Below are 6,606 nucleotides of genomic sequence, written 5' to 3' on the forward strand. Positions count from 1 at the left end.
TGTTTCGGCGTCGAATGTAGAAGTTGAAATTTCTTAGTTTTATTAAACTTGAATTGGGGTATGATTCGTGGTTTTAGCGTTGTTTGATTTGATTTGAGGTTTCAACTAAGTCCATAATATGTTTTTAGACTTTTTGGTATGTTCGGACGGGGTCCCGAGTGGCTCGGGTGAGTTTCGGGGTGGTTTCGAACCATTTCTGTGTCATTCTTAGTTGCTGGTTTTTTGGCCACAGAGGTATGCATCGCGATCGCGGATAAACGGTCGCGATCGCGAAGAGCAATTTTGCTGTTTGGACACTGTTAATCGCGATCGTTGAAGCCTTTTTGCGATCGCGTCGAGGAAAATCCTGCTGCACTGACCCGATTTTGGGAGCTTATATCTCGCAATCTATAAGAAAATGGGAGATGAGCAAAACATGAAAGTTGTATCTCTTGGTGTCTAGTTTACAGAAAGTTAAACCATTTGCAATTTGGTATTTTGTACAAAATGTTATGACCATTACACTAGAGGCTATCTGGAAGAGCTGGGCACTTGTTCTTCATGATCACGAAGCATTTTCCGAGATCGCGAAAGGCAAATTTTCGGTTGAGAAAAGTTGTGCTTCGCGATCGCGAAGAGTAAATACCTGGGCAATAGCTATATTTCGAGGTTTTAGCCATTTTTAACATATTTGGAGCTATAGAGCTCGGATTGAAGCGATTTTTGAGGCGATTTTAACCATATGAATTGGAGTAAGTGTTCTATATCCAAAAGTGATTATACTTCATGATTCTTTGGTTATATTCATTATTTATTTCGGATTTAAATGGAAGAAATCAAGATTTTTGTAAAACTTTTCCAAAACGGAAATTCAAGATTGGGAGGACGATTTGTTATTGGAATTCGATAAAATTGGTATGGTTGAACTCGTATCAGAATGGGTGTTCGTATTTCGTAAAATTTATGTCGGGTTCCGAGAGGCAGGCCCCGCGTTGAATTTTTAGAATAAATTTTTAAGTCGACGTTTTATTATCCGAAATTATTTCTGATGAACGTTGATGAAGTTGTACAATTAATTTGGATATATTTGAGTGGTCCGGAGGTCAATTCAAGCAAGAAGGCGATTTTGGAATATCAGCAGAACTTCAAAAAGGCAAGTATCTTGCCTATCCTTGAGTGGGGAAATTACCCCTTAGGCATCGAGTCTTATGTACCATTTGTGAAATATAATACGCCGTGTACGCGAGGTGACAAGTACGTACTCAGGCTTATATGTGCAAAATATATTGGGTTAAGGTCTTAGGCATATTGTGTAGTAAATTGGATAATTGTTGGCATTTATTAAATCATCTATTTTGCCATGCCTCAATTCGGGTTTGTTGAATTTATTTTTATATGAAAATTTGATGTGATTATACTTGTATATTTATGTGGATTCCGTGAATTGATGATTTGATATTTCTTGAAAATTAATTTCATTATGGATTTTCCATCTGTAAATAATTAATTAAATAAGCTTAAGAAGAGGTGTTTATATAATTATTAAGAATTTAGATTAATGAAGGTGTTTCCCTATACTAAGTATTTTCCATCTCTGTTGATTGTTTTGAGGTTTGATATACGTTGCTTGGAGCCTTGGACTATTTGTTGAGAAATTTATTGATTCTGCTACATATTTGAAATTTGGTTGTGGTCAGTGTTAAATTGTGATATGAATTGTTGTATTGTGTTGTTGTTTAAACACTCTCCTTGATGTTATTTATGCTTCCTACCTTGCTTGTTAATGATATACATGTGCTTGGTAAGGAAGAGTGTAAAGCACGAAGAGTGATGTCATGCCATTTGAATTATATTATCATGTGAGGGAGAGTGTAAAGCACGAAGGGTGATGCCGTGCCATTTGAGAGTGTAAAGCACGAAGGGTGATGCCGTGCCATTGAGAGTGTAAAGCACGAAGGGTGATGCCGTTCCATTTCATTTATATTATCAGGTGAGGATGAGAGTAAAAGCACGAAGGGTAATGTCGTGCCATTATTTTAATATTATCATATATTCATGGCACGAAGGGTGTTTCCGTGCAGGCGAGGACGAGAGACATACATTATATTGTGATATCGTTTTGTGGTGTGTAAATTCATGTCTTTATTTTGAGATGTTATCGTGCACCTATGTTTTCTATGTGACTTGTAGTCGTTATTGCTTACTGTGTGCCTCCCACTTTATTTCTTTTATTGTTATTGACTTTTCTCTTACCTAGTTGGTATTGTTATATGTATGCACGATGAGAAAGAGATAAATACACGAAGGGTGTTGTCGTGCTAATTGAATTGGTCTACATATATATATATATATATATATATCGGGTGAGAATGACACAAGCACACGAAGGTATTGCCGTGCCATTTGATGTGATATGTTGAATATATTTCTCATACCAGGGAAGCTAGATGAGATGTCACATGGTGACTTTTATTTAAAAGAATTATATTTGCAAGATATTTACTTGAAATAATTATATTTGAAAGATATTTACTTGAAAGAATTATATTTGAAAGATATTTACTTGAAACAATTTTATTCGAAAGATATTTATTTGAAAGAATTATAATGGAAAGATATTTATCTGGAGGGAGTATATACGAAATATATTTATTGAAAAGGATTATATTCTAGATACTTTTATTGAAAACCTTATAGATAAAAGATGTATATTTTGAAGGACTTGATTAATTGGTTGTACATGTGTTTATTATTCGTTTGAGCAATATTTATGGTGTTCCTGTTGCCTTGCTGTTTAAATCACTAGTTAATTGGTATTGCTATCACTGCTATTTTGTCACGCCCAAAGTCCAACTAGTCGTGATGGCACCTAACCCAACCCGCTAGGTAAGCCAATTAACAACTATCCAATTCCAATGATAATAACAAGACAATTAAACGAAAGTAATTTACTGAATCTTATACATTCCCCAAGAACTAGTAGTACAAATCATGAGCTTCTAAGAATATAGTTTACAAAGCTGAAATGAAATAAATACATCGTCTGTTTGAAAAGTACATAAACAAAATTTTTATAGATCTAAGGCTACCATGAACAAGAGGCAACTACAACCGGGACACAGGTACATCTTCAAATCCAACTCCCATCGAACACAACAACATCATCAGCCAACATCTGTATGCAAGGTGCAGAAGTGTAGTATGAGTACAACCGACCACATGTACTCAATAAGTAACAAATCTAACCTTAGGTTGAAAGTAGTGACGAGCTAACAAAAAGGTCGGGTCCAACACCAATGTTTCACAACAGTTAATAGCAGCACAGTACAAGTAACAAAAGAAGTATCTCAAAAATAAAAGGCTCAGTTCACTCAAAGTTCCAGAAAAATAGGCATTTCTTTTCAAGTATCTCAGTGAAAATCCAAATCTTTTACCAAAAACAACCCAATATACGAGTAAGTTTGAAAACTGTGATTTTTCCCAAAATCCTTTTAACAATAATTAAGATGTTTCATTTTCCTTCAGATAGCAAGTGTAAGATGCCTCTTTATGCCCATATGTAAAAATGTATGAGAAGTCATAAATGACGTGATACTATACAACATGAGAAAAAATGCATCTATATGCCTGTATGTCAAGTGTGCATGCCAAATGCGATGCAAATCAGTGATAAAGATCATATGCATACTCTCAGAGTATCAATTCACTCTGTCTTCCCAGTCACTCAGCAGTCGGCACTCGGCACTCAGTAGGTACCTACGCTCACTATGGGTGTGCAAACTCCGGAGGGGCTCCTACAGCCCAAGCGCTATAATTCGCACAGAAAAGTCACGTGTTGCACGGACAACTCACTGCCATAATATCAATATCTGGAATCGCACGGACAACTCACGTGCTATAGTAAGCCAATCTGACCAGCTGCAGCATGTAACCCGATCCTATAATCATCCTTACAACCAGGCCCTCGGCCTCACTCAATCATCAATCTCTCTAGTCTCTCGGGCTCCAAATGTCATGATACAAGCCCGAAAACAATGATATGATACATCAATAAATAACAATAGAGACTGATATATGATATGCATGTGAGTGCGTATGACTGAGTATGTAATGCAATGAAAGCAGATTACTCAACAACAGAAATGACCTCAGTGGGTCCCAACAGGATAAGCATGTATCCTAGACATGAATCACAACTCGATAACTCTAGTACGTAGGGATTTTATGATTTCAGGTAAGTTCAGGTAACTACACAGTACCACAGAAATAATGAAAATCACGGTGCACGCCCACACGTCCACACGCCTGTCACCTAGCATGTGTGTCACTTCTAAATCAAACACATAACATGTATATTTAGGGTTCGTACCCTCAGCTCCAACATTAGAAGAGTTACTTACCTCAAACAAGCCAATTCCAACACCGAGCAAGCCAAGCGATGCTCCAAAATTCCATCATGCGCGTTTCGACCTCCGAACGGCTCGAAACTAACCAAAAACAACTCAAGTACATCAAACAATGCTAAAGGAACCATTCCCGATCGAAAAAGATCAAACCTTGAATCAAAAGCCCAAAATCGGCCAAAAGCCCAACTTGGGCCTGCACCTCGAAACCCGACAAAATTTACAAAATTCAACAACCCATTCCATTACGAGTCCAACCATACTAGTTTCACTCAAATCCGACTCCAATTCGATGTTCAAAACTCAAAAATTCATATTATGAAACTTTACACCAAAACCCCTAATTTCCCCTATAAAATGCGTAATCCAATTACCAAAAACGAAGGTAGATTCATGGAATAAGATCAAAACCAAATGTAGAACACTTACCTCAATCCTTGTGATAAAAACTGCTCCAAAAGTCAGCTAAACCGCTCCAAAATCCGAAAATGGGTGAAACATCGCGAACCCTCGAACTTAAAGGGTTCTACCCAGCCAATCCACACCTGTGGACAAGAGGTCGCATATGTGACCTTCGCTTCTGCGAGAATAGCTTGGCCAGCCATGATCGTTTGTGCGATGCCTAGGACTGCACCTGCGGTCGCGCCTCTGCGCGTATTGGATGTTTCTGCAGGCCTCCTCATCCAGCTCTCATCTAGCATTTGCGATGCCTTTGTCGCACCTGTGAGCCCATTTCTGCAGGTGCGAAAACACCAGAACCAGCAGCCTTCAACTATGCAATATGCAATGAAATTGATCCGAACCTTGTCCGAAACTCATCCGAGCCACTTAGGACCCCGTCCTAATATACTAACAAGTCCAATAACATAACACGGACCTACTCGAGGCCTCAAATCACTCATAACAACATCGAAATGACGAATCGCACCTCAAATAGAAATCTATGAAGTTTGAACTTTCTAATTCAATAACTCGTGCCGAAACATAGCAAATCAATCTAGAATGACTTCAAATTTTGTGCACACGTCCCAAATAACATAACGAATCTATTCCAATTTCCAAAATCAGATTCCGACCCCGATATCAAAAAGTCAACCACCCGGTCAAACTTTCCAAAAATGCAACTTTCACCATTTCAAGCCAAAAACAACCACAGGCCTTCGAATCACAATCCGGACGCGCTCCTAAGTCCAAAATCACCCAACGGAGCTAACAGAATCATCAAAACTCCGTTCCGCGTTCAAATTCACAAATAGTCAAACTTAATCAACTCTCCCAATTTAAATCTTCAACAATGAAATCCACCAATTCGATTTCGAATAACCTGAAAATCAAAACCGACGATTCAAATAAGTCATAATGCATCATACGGAACTACTCATACCCTCAAACAACCGAGCGAAGTGTAAATGCTCAAAATGACCGGTCGGGTCGTTACATCCTCCCCCACTTAAACATACGTTCGTCCTCGAACGTGCCAAGAGTTGTTTCCAAGCCACCAAATCACTATTCCATCTTACCACGCACGAACCTGGGGGTGACCCTACGTCACCCTATCCCATATAGGTTTGATAACACCACATAACTGAAATTTCTTAATTCAACCTAGCCCACAAGCCTTAGAATCCAATTTCCAACATCCGGAATTTCTTATAGATCTGAATCTCGCAACCTACACATTGTATAAATCTAAACAAGCTGTACAAAAAGTCGTAACCATAACTCAAATACTCAAAACTCAAATACCACATAGTTCAAATGCTCGAAGTAATGATTTCTAAACACACTAGTTGCTCAAAACCACACAATGCCTGTAACAACCTCATATCAAACAAAGCCTCGTTCTAAACCTTCGTACACTGCTAATAATGAAATAAACACGCAGAACTCATCACCATTCATCAGATCCTCCAGTTATGGAGCTCCCTCTCCTTCGACAAGAACTATAGAAAATTTCTAAGCCGGCTTTTGATATTGTCCTTCTAACCATGCTGTAATCAATTCTGATAGTGACCATTCTAGGTCCAATGACCTCATCTTATCAAATACCACCTACTCTACTGATATGCCACACCAATACTAACTAAAGCCACAACTCGTGCAAGTCGTGCACCAATAAGCAACATTCCAAACGTACTCAATCATGGCAAAATGACTCATACAAGAGAACTACCCCGCAACTTAACAAGTACCGCCACAGCGAAATGCTAAAAATCCATCACAT

This window comes from Nicotiana tomentosiformis, chromosome 6 (assembly GCF_000390325.3).
Source record: "Nicotiana tomentosiformis chromosome 6, ASM39032v3, whole genome shotgun sequence".
Classification (NCBI taxonomy): Eukaryota; Viridiplantae; Streptophyta; class Magnoliopsida; order Solanales; family Solanaceae; genus Nicotiana; species Nicotiana tomentosiformis.